We start from the raw sequence: 11,430 nt of genomic DNA, 5'->3' as shown, positions 1-11,430 counted from the left end.
TCCCCTTGCTGAGGGCCTAAGGGTCTGATGACCTCGGTTGTATTCATAACTAATAGCTCTAACTGATTCTAATACTTGTTTTTTACTTCCTCTCCTCTCCCTCACTTCAATTTTGACCATTAAGTGAATAATATTTTCAACATAAAGGACATAAGTTAGCATGAGTAAATGACTACTTGTACTTAAGAAAAAAAAATATAGTACCACAATAATTGATTTAAGCAAAATCTGGCACAAAACCTCAGTATGTAAAAGTGATGAATGTAAAGATGTTCTGATTGGAGCAGTTGCACATTCTCTACTTGTCCCCCACTACATGCTCCCTGCACAACTCAAGATTTCCATGGAAACATGGTTTGAAAACTATTGACCTAATAAAATGGGCATTGAGCCTAACATGAGGAGTGGAACTAACTGGCTGGCTGTGGGACATTAGATATGTTGCTTAACATCTCTGAACCTTACTTTCTGAATCTATAAAACAGGGAAAATATAAAATTTATAGTTATATACTGAGCACTTCCTTTGCATAAAATCACCCTCTGTATACTAGGGAGGATTCAAATAATGTAAGAGTCAGTCCTTGTCCTTAAGAGGTTTATGCTTAATACCTACTCTACTGCTCTTCCAAGAGGCCTATGAGATCCAGCGCAGGTGCAAATAACAATGACAATATGAATATTCTTGGAAGAAGTAAAAAAGCCATAGAAATGGAAAATAGTATTGTGCATATATTGAACTATCATTAATATTATTATTGAAAGCATCAGAAGGTCAGAGGTTCCTTAAATCTTTAATGAGGCTACTTTATAGTGCTTGGTCCATCAGTTGAGAAGTGGTAGGTGCCATCCTATCTCCTCCCTACTTCCCCCAAACTCTCCAGCATTTCAGAGTCATAAGAAGTGCTCTCCATCTAGAATCCACTATCAAGACCTGTGATGTGGCATGAAACTCACCTACTGGGAAAGGGCAGTCACTGAGGCAACTTCCTAGGATTCAGAGACTGGGCTTGGCTTGGAGGTACAATTATCTCAATAGGAGTTAAGCAACAGTCAACACCGAAGTGTATATTATTATGTTAGTGTGTTAGAAAGGTAGAGAGTGCACCACATGGTGGTGGGTTCTCAGCACTTAGCAAGCAGGTGGGTGTATTTAGGGCATCTGTTATTGGTAGCAGAATCCTAACCAATGGATGGAAATCCAGGGGAGGGAGATGAGCCTAGCAGGAGTATTAGAGCCCTAATCAGGAGAACCTGGAAGAACTGGGAAATAAGAACCAGGTCAGAAGCCCAGGCTATTAGGTTCTTTTAAGCTATAAATTTATACAGGGTGAACAGAATGCAAGAAGAATTTTTTTTCTACTGCAATACTTATGAGGTGGTAGTCAAAATGGAGAGAGAATAAACAGGACATAGTTGCTAGAGGAACTCCCTGAAAATAAACTCTTTCAAACTATTTCCCCCCAACCACCAAGGATATTTCTTTGGGAATACTGTAAAATACATTGTATTTATAATTTCATGTGCTCAGTGACACAAGATAAAATGTATTAGGGAAAGGGGATTTATAACTCAAAATGTTTTCCAAATACTAAAGCCGTTGTTACTTTTAGTAATGAAAGGCAATTGAATTATTTAAGCTGTGATTATGATAATATCACATTGCTTTTTTGTGTTATCAACAGAGATTAGGGCAAAAGCTTTCCAAATTGATAACTGTCTTTGTTTTATAATACAGGGTAGAGGGGGGCTAGAGTTGATATGGAGAGACTAGTTGGGCTAGAGAACATTGTAGCAATCTAAGTATGAGATGCTGGTAATATGTCTGAGAATGGTGGCAGTGGACACAATACAAATAGACAGATTGGAAATATATTTTGGTTATAAAATCAACAAAACTTGGTGATGGGTATATGTATATGGGGAAGGTGCACTGTTGGAAAATGACTTGAGAGAGAGGGAGAAGTCAAAGAAAAGTCCTGGGCTTTGAGCTCACATGTCTGAATGTATGCTATTAACTAGGAAAGAGGATATTGGAAATAATTAGTTTTGGGGAGATCGAAAACTCTGAGTTCAGTTTTGGAAATATTGAATTTACAGTGCTTTTGAGACTTTAAGAGGGAATGTTTAATGGAAAGTATGAAGTTCAGGGCAGAGGTCTATGCTGGAAAACTAAATTAGGTGTATCATTTATGAGATGCACTATACATATTATTCTGTCATTTGCTTTCCATCATTAATATATCCTGTACATTATTAATTCAATACATATAGATTAATCTCACTTAATAACCATGTAATATTCCATAGTAATTACAAATGCACTGTAATTCATTTAATCATTCTCTTATCAGTGGACATTTATATTGGTTCCAGTATTTTTAAAAGTATAACAAATGCTGTAATAAAAAAAAAACTTATACATAAATCTTGATATACTAGTACTTTTATGTCTGGTGGATAAATTTTGAGAAGTGGGATTGCTGGGTCAAAAGTTATACACATTTTAATTTAAATTAATATTTCTTGTTTGGCAGTATAGTGCAGCAGTTGAGAGCATGAGCTCCAGAATAAAAATATCAGGTTTCAGATCTTGACTCCACCACTTATTAGCTTTATAACCATGGACAAGTTATTGAATCTTCTCTGCCTTATTTAGTTTCCTCTTCTATAATTAGGAAGCACCTAACTCATATGGCTGTTGTGAAGAATTAATGACACAATAGACTTAAACAGCTTAGAAATTTTGGGACACAATAAAATCAATAAATATCAATTATTATTTTTAAAAATCTTATTTTTTCATAGTTTCACACACACTATTGGAGAATACATATTTCCTTCACAAACTCAATAGCACAGTATGTTATCAATTTGAAAAAAGTTGCCATGACTTCCAGTCCTGACCGTGATGAAATAGCTTGTATCAGGCAAACTATCCTGCTATGAACAACTATTTTACAAAAATTTTACAAAATACATAAACAACTATTTACAGGCATTTGACAGCAATTAAAGTGGGACTGCAATTTTTGACAGAAAGAGGAAGTATATGATTCAACTCTAATATTCACCCAGGTGTTCTCCCTGGGTATATTACCCAGGGTGGCAGAACTCAAGCAGAGAGTAGTGGCCTCACTGGGGAAAAGAGGTAGGAATCATAGTTTTGGGACTACTAAAGTGGTTGGAATTTGTGAGCAGGTTGCCAGAGAGATTGGAACCATGGAGAGGTAATCCCAGAAGGCTATGTCTTGTCATAATTTTTAACATGTGCCAGACAGTGGCCTAAGTGCTTTTAACTTTAATTTTATCATCATAATAATACTATTGTAGTAGATCTATTAGAAGTAGGTTTATTATTATCCTTATTTTACAGATATAGGTTTATAGACAAAGGAAACATGGTGGTACAGAGAGGTAGATAACTTTCTCAAAGTTACATAACTCACAGTAGTGAGCTTGTATTTGAATCCAGGCAGCTACTATACTGTACTACCTTTCTGAAGAGCTGGTACTGGTCTAAGCATCTTACATGTATTAACTGAAAGAGGAAATATCATTATCATTCACACCTTAAAGTTAACTTTCAGCTAGAAGGATTTGAGCTGAGATTCAAACCCAGATAGTTAGGTGCTAATGTGTTTCTCTTAAACACCATATCATCTCTATTCTTTTATTCTTTGGAGTTTTTAAAATCTAAAATGGTTGCAAAATTAAATATATTTTAATTATTATTTATAAACATAATTATATATATATTCTTTTTAATTTTTAATATAAATTACACTGTTAGATTTCCTATCTTTCATAAATTGCTATATTTTTACTATTGTATTTAGAATTTTTACATTTGTATAATGAATGTTTTTATGTGTTTATAAAGTTTAGTATTTAGCTTATAAAAAACTTTATAAAATAAATTGGGAGGTTTTTCATCTGCTACAAACATCTCATGTTTTTAAAATGTTTTTCCTTTCATTGAATTTATTGTGGTAAAATACACATACATTTATCATCTTAACCATTTTAAGTGTACACTTTATTGATATAAGTACATTCATATCATTGTGCAACCATCGCAGCCATTCATTTCCAGAATGCTTTTCAACTTGCAAAGCTGAAAACCTATACTCATTAAAGAACAACTCTCTATTTCCTCCTTCCCCCAGAGCCTTTGGCAACTACCATTCCACTCTTTTTGAGTGTATGTATTTGACTATTCTATGTACCTCATAAAAATGGAATTATACAGTATTTGTTTTCATGACTGCTTACTTCACGTAGCATAACGGCCTCAAGGTTCATCCATGTTTCAGCATGTCTCAGAATTTCCTTCCTTTGTAAGCCCAAATTATATTCCATTGTATGTTTATACCTAATTTTCTTTATCCAGTTATCTGTTGATTGACACTTGTGTTGTTTCCATCTTTTGGCCATTGTGAATAATGTTGCTATGAACATGGTTGTAGAAATATCTTTTCAAAACCCTGTCTTTAGTTCTTTTTGGGTGTGCCCAGAAGTGGATTTGCTAGATCATATGATAATTTTATTTAAAAGTTTTGAGGAACATTTATTCTGTTTTCCACAATGTCTGTACCATTTTACGTTCAGACCAACAGTGTACAAGGGTTCCAAATTCTCCATACTTGTTGTTTTCTGTTATTTTTTTCAAAGTAGCCTTCTTAATGCATATGAGGTGGTATCTTATTGTGATTATCATTTGTATTTCCCTAATAATTAGTGATGTTAAGCATCTTTTAAAGTGCTTATTAGCCATTCTTATGTCTTCTCATAAGGAATATCTATTTAAGTCTTTTGCCATTTTGAATTGGATTATTTTCTTATTGTTAAGTTTTAGGAGTTCTCTTTGTATTCAGAGTATTAATTTATTATTACATATATGATTTACAAAATTTTCTCCCATTATGTAGGTTACCTTTTCACTCTATTGATAATTTTCCTTGATGCACAAAAGATTTTTTCTTATTTTTATAAAGTGTAATTTGTCTTCTTTTGCTTTTTGTTTCCTGAGCCTTCAGTGCCTAATCCAAAAAATTGTTGCCAAATTCAAAGTCATGAAGCTTTGCTCTGTTTTCTTCTAAGAGTTTTATAGTTTTAGCTCTTATATTTAGGTCTTTGATAAATTTTGAGGTAATTTTAGTACATGATATTAGGCAAGGGTCCAATTCATTCTTTTACATTTGAATATCCAGATTTCCCAGCACCATTCATTAAAAACTGTTCTTTCTCCCATTAAATGATCTTGAAACCCTTGCCAAAAAGTCATTTGACCATATATGCGAAGGTTTATTTCTGGGCTCTATTCTAGTTCATTGGTTTGGAAGTCTGTTTTTATGTCAATATCACACTAGCTTCATAGTAGTTTGTTTGTTTGTTTGTTTGTTTATTTATTTATTGTTTTTTCAATTATAGTTGGCTTTTAATATTATGTTATATTAGTTTGCTGTAGTAGGTTTTCAAGTCAGAAAGTCTGAGTCCTCCAACTTTGTTCTTTTTAAAAAAATTTAATTTTTCAATTAGAGTTGGCATTCAATATTATTTAATATTGGTATCAGGTGTACAGCATAGTGGTTAGACATTTATACAACTTGCAAAGTGGTTTCTCCCAATTAGTCTAGTACCCACCTAGTGCTATACATAGTTATTAAAATGTTATTGACTTTATTCCTTAAGCTGACTATTTTGTAACTATCATTTTGTTCTTCTTAATCCCTTAACTTTTCTTGATCAACCCTCAGATCTCTCCCATCTAGCACCAGTTTGTTCTCTGTATCTATGAATCAGTTTTTGTTTAGTTTGTTCATTTATTTCCTTCTTTAGGTTACACATACAAGTGAAATCATATGGTATTTATCTTTCTCTATCTGACTCCTTTACTTAGCAAAATATTCTCTATGTCCATCCATGCTGTTGCAAATGGTAAGATTTAATCTTCATATGTGAATAATATTTCTATTCCAGGTAACTTGAGATTCCACGTAAGTCTTAGGATGGATTTTTCTATTTTTGCAACAACAACAAAAAAGTCATCGGGATTTTAGTAGAGATTGCATTGAATCTGTGGATCACTTTAGGTAGTATTGAAATCTTCACAATATTGAGCTTTCCAATATGCGAACATGGGTTATCTTTCCATTTATTTTTTCATTCTTTTATTTTATTCAATAATATTTTATAATTTTCATTATATAAGACTTTCACCTTCTTGATTAAGTTAATTCCTAAATATTTTGTTTTTTGGTGTTATCATAAATGGAACTGTTTCCTTAATTTTCTTTTCATTGTTAATATATAGAAATACAACTGATTTTTGTGTCAACTTTGCTTACTGCTACTTTACTGAATTCATTTATAAGTTCTAATAGTCTTTTTGTGTATTCTTTAGTGTTTCCTACATATAAGTTCACATCATTTGCAGAGATAATTTTACTTTTTCCTTTCCAATTTGAGTGCTTTTATTTCTTTTCTAATAAGAAATAACCTAATTAGCATAATAGTCTAATAATTTCTAATAGCCTAATTGTTCTGGCTAGAACTTAAAGTACTATGTTGCATAGAAGTGGTTAAAGTGGGCTTCCTTATCTTATTACTCATCTTAAAAGAAGAGCTTTCGGTCTTTTACCATTGAGTGTAATGTTTGTTAAGAGTTTTTTATATGTGATCTTTATTATGTTGAGGCATTTTCCTTCTATTTCTAGTCTCCCTATAGCTTTTAATACAAAGTAAAAAGTATTTTGGAGGTAAATTTTAGATAATTCATGATTTCTATTTTTATTCTTTTATCCAAGCATGTCTCAGTTTCTAGATGGCTAAGATATTGTTATATTTTTGTTATTGATTCTAATTTTTATACTATTGCTTGGTGATATGGCTTTTAAAAACTTTATAAATTTAAAGCTTCTTTGGGTCAAGTACATGATTGATTTTTATAAATGTCCCATAGCCATAAGAAGAAAACGTATATTCTTTCTTTGAAAGGGACAGAAATTTATGATTAAATGACTCTCATTTTCTATAGCCTTATTATTTTTTTTTCCTTCTTGATCTGTCATATTCTGAAAGACATCTATTAACATCCTTCACTATGTATAGTTATATTGTTTTCTCTTTCTAATTATGAGAGCTTTTGCTGTTGTATATTTGGTGCATAAATATTTGTGACTGTAACGTCTTCTTAGTATCTTTTACCATTATACCTGTTTTAAGTCTTTGCTCAAATGTTGCCTTCCTAGATAGGCTTTTTCCACCCCAACTGAGGAATTCTCCACTATTCTCGCCTGTCTTTTTTCTCTTCCTAGCATTTATCATATTTTAACATACCAAATGATTTTTTTAATATATGTCTTCTGCTACTATAATGCAGGGTCCACAAGAGCAGTTTTTTCATTCTGTTTGGTCATTGTTTTTCCTTGTACCCAAAACAATGCCTGACACACTCTACTCAATGAATAAATCAATTACAAAATTTTCCTCTTTGTGCCATTTAATACTTTTCATTTTGATTTTTGTTTCCTGATACCAGTGTCACCACTCTTATGTTCTTTTGCTTGCTATTCACCTGATATATATTTGTTTATTCCTTTATTTTCAACACTTCTTAATTCAATCTGAGGGTTTTTGGTCTTTTCATAGGGAACTCAATTCATTCACATTTGTTAGGATAACTAACATGTTTATATTTTCCTTTTCTTCTTATATTATATTTATTAGTTATTATACTTGTTTTTATTTGCTCATTTACTCTTTATTGTATTTGCTAGATTTCTCAGAGTGAGACCAATTTACTTTTGTCCACTGTTAATTCATAACTTATTTATTTTTCTAGTGATACATTCCTATAGTTTTGTAGTATTTATAGCTATATTACTCTATCAAAATGCCAAAATTAAACATTATGCTTTCCACCACTCAAAATGTTTTACTATTATTTCCAAACAAATTTCTTACCAAAATGAGACCTTTACAAAGCTTTAAATGCCTTAACCTCTCTTTTCTCCACCAAATCTCAGACTTTGTTAAACAATAATTTCCAGTATATGACTATACTTCCTACAAAATATAAACTATAGTTCAATACATATTTCTTAAAGTTTATATTACAGTTTATATTCATATTACTTTTTATTTAGATTTTAACTATACATTTTTCAAGAAATAAGCATTGTGTATCACTTGTATACTTTTGTTTTACTCATATATACATTTTTTCTTCTCTTGAGGTATTTGATCTGACATAATTTTCATTTGGAAACAATTTTTATTTGAATGATTTACTTATAAAAAGTATGTTAGTAGTGTACTTTCTGAATTTGCTATGCCCATAAATATTTTTTACTCATATATCTGAATATTACTTCAATTGAATCATTTTCTCAAAATATATACATATTGTTACAATGTCCTCCAACTTTCAATGTTGAAGAAAAAAAATTTAATGCTAGTCTATTCCTCTTTTTGTTGTAAACAACCTATTTTATCTATCTTGATGTTTATAAGGTTTTCATTTTTCTTTGTAGCTTAGATGTTTCAATAGGATTTTTAGATGTACATCATTTTTCATTAATAGTTCATGAGATTTGGGGAGCATTTTTAATCTGGAAACTAAAGTCTAGTTTTCTTTTATTTGATTATTGATATCTTTCTATTTTTTTCTTCCTATTAGCTATTATTTAGTTATTAGTTTTCTGATCCTTTTCTCAATATATCTTATCTTTTCATTGCTATGTCATATTTCAATATATTTTTTCTCTGTGTTTTAAAATATTTCTCTTATTTGATCTTCTGGTTTTCAGCATTGGCAATTCCATTTGTCATTTTCACTATTGAATTGTTAAATTGTAAAAAGATGTTATTTGGTTCCCCCCTTTTTTATATCCTAATTACATCCTTTTAAGGGTTCTTGCTATTTTCATTTAAAGTTCTCTTCTCTTTCTTATAATTAGTTCTGCCCCAGTAATGGTCATGCGTTCTGGTTGTTTATCTTGGTTGTTTCCTCGAGTTACTGAATCTCCTTAGCTGGATTGTGACTTTTTTAATGCTTGCTCATGGGTACATTCATTCAGCACACATATAGGTAAGGTTGTTAGGGGCAAAAGTGAACTGTAAGGTGTTGGAAGATAGGGTAAGAATTTTATTCCAATAGTCCCTTAGCAATTCAAAGAAAATAACGGAACCTCTCTAGGGTGTGTGTGTGTGTGTGTGTGTGTGTGTGTGTGTGTGTGTGTGTACGTGTGTGTGTGTGTGTACGTGTGTGTGTGTGTGTGTGTACGTGTGTGGTCTTTCTGTTCTCAGTCTTCTTTAGGTGCAAGTAGCAAAGTGCATGAAATGGGAGCAATGCAGCTATTGCCCTGCAAAGATGCGTGGCGTCAGCAAGATGAATTATCCTCATTGATCTATTCTGAAAGGTATAACTGGTCAATGACATTCACTCCTTTTGAATCCTCCTTTATTGTTCTGAAAAATGACACACACTTGTAATGTCCTCTGGAGACATGGCATTCTCGGATACAAGTAAGATTCTCTCTAGGTTTTTTCACCATCAAACTATACTTAAAATAAGTAACCTTTAAACATGGCTAGATATTAGAGTCACCTTGGGAGCATTTAAAAAATACTGATTATCTGCTACCCTTTTCTCTCCCAAGACAATTGGGTCAGAAGTTTTGGTGGTAGAATCTGGGCACTCAGGCCACCATTTTCCAAATTGTTTGCTTGATAGTTTCTTCTGCTATATATCTTGTTTATTGTTCTCCACTCTGGTAAGAGGTCAGTAGGGTTTCTCAAATGAATTAATATAATTTAATTAAAAATGTAATAATTATTTATTTGAATATGTAATATTTGCACATTATATTAAACTCTAAAGTTTCCAAATATATACAGCATGTCTTCCATTTAGCCCTGTTCCTTAGTCAACCAGTTCCTCTCCCTAGAGGAAACCACTTGTTGCTAGTTTCTTATATATTCTTCCAGAGACATTCTATGCATATTGAGGCATATAGTATCAATCAGTTTTCTGTTAAAGTACCTTTAGATGGATATCTACCTGTTGCTATTACAAACAGTGCTTCAGTGAATAATTTTCCTACCTAAACCTCTTCATGTGTGGGTGTGCGTGTGTGTATCTGTATGATTTCTAGAAACTAAATTATTATATCAAAGGATATGAAATGTATTTCTATTCCTGGAATTAGCTCCACATACCTATGATAGTTTGTTCTTTTATATACTATAGAATATTATTTGATAATATTTAATTTAGGGTTTTTGTTTTACAAATTTTATATACTTCTTCATAAATGAGACCCATGTGTCTTTTGCTACAATTTCTCTTTTTTTATTAAATATAACTTTGGTAAGGATTGGTAAATTATTAATGTGTTACCCCTTCATGAGTAACATATTTGTATTCAAACCAAAGCTTTCTAAAAAAACAGTGTTGTAATTCAATGTTTTCCCAATACTTTTTGCTGTGCATTCGAATCATTTGTAGAGGAAAAATGTACAGGTGTTCAGGTCTTGCTGGAGAACAAAGGTCGGCAAACTATGGCCTGTGGGTCAAATCAAAGCTACTGTCTGTTTTTGTAAATAAAAGTTTATTGGAACATAGACACACTCTTTAATTCACATATAGTTTATGGCTCCTTTAGCACCACAATACAGAATTGTGTAGTTGTAATAGAGTCCATATAGCTGGGAAATTCTAAAACATTTGCTATCTGGATCTTTACAGAACAAGTGTGCTGATCTTTGCTCTATATCCACAGTATATAAATTTGGTACTGAAGCCTTAGTGTGTGTATTGTGAAAAAAACGTGTCCTTATTTGTGCTAAAGTTCAAGAACCAATACTTCAACACAAAATCAAATAACTAGATGATTGTCATTTTCTTACTATGCCAGAGTTTCCTTTGTCTAGTATCTTGACCTGACCTGGAACTTCTTATTCTTTGATTAAAACTCCAACAGATCCCCTGCTATTATATTCCCCTCACTGGCCCCTAATCAAAGCCATAGTGACCAATGAATAAATGTTTATAGAATAAACAATTTACTCAACCCTATTTTAAACACCTCTTTAGCCTATACATTGACACGCGTATGCTTATGGGTATACAGGCAAGAATCTTGGTCCAAAAACTTATGAGTACAAGAAATAAAACTATTTTTTTAATAATAAATTCCAATTTAAAATCATCATTCCAACAAAATCTAGAAACTTAATTGTACTTAGTTTGGAGATTTCATACATCTTTCCTTTGGATTGTGACTAAGTTATCGAGGTGTAGTTGGAGAACACTTACAGTGACAAGGTATTAGGAGGTGATCTATTATATCTTCAATATCATCTGCTCATGTAGGAATCTGCTGAAATGTCCATGGCTTCATCTGAGCCTATATCAATGAACACA

This window comes from Rousettus aegyptiacus, unplaced genomic scaffold, assembly GCF_014176215.1.
Source record: "Rousettus aegyptiacus isolate mRouAeg1 unplaced genomic scaffold, mRouAeg1.p scaffold_m13_p_9, whole genome shotgun sequence".
NCBI lineage: Eukaryota > Metazoa > Chordata > Mammalia > Chiroptera > Pteropodidae > Rousettus > Rousettus aegyptiacus.
The sequence above is the reverse complement of the archived record's forward strand: the minus strand, read 5'-3'. Positions refer to the sequence as shown.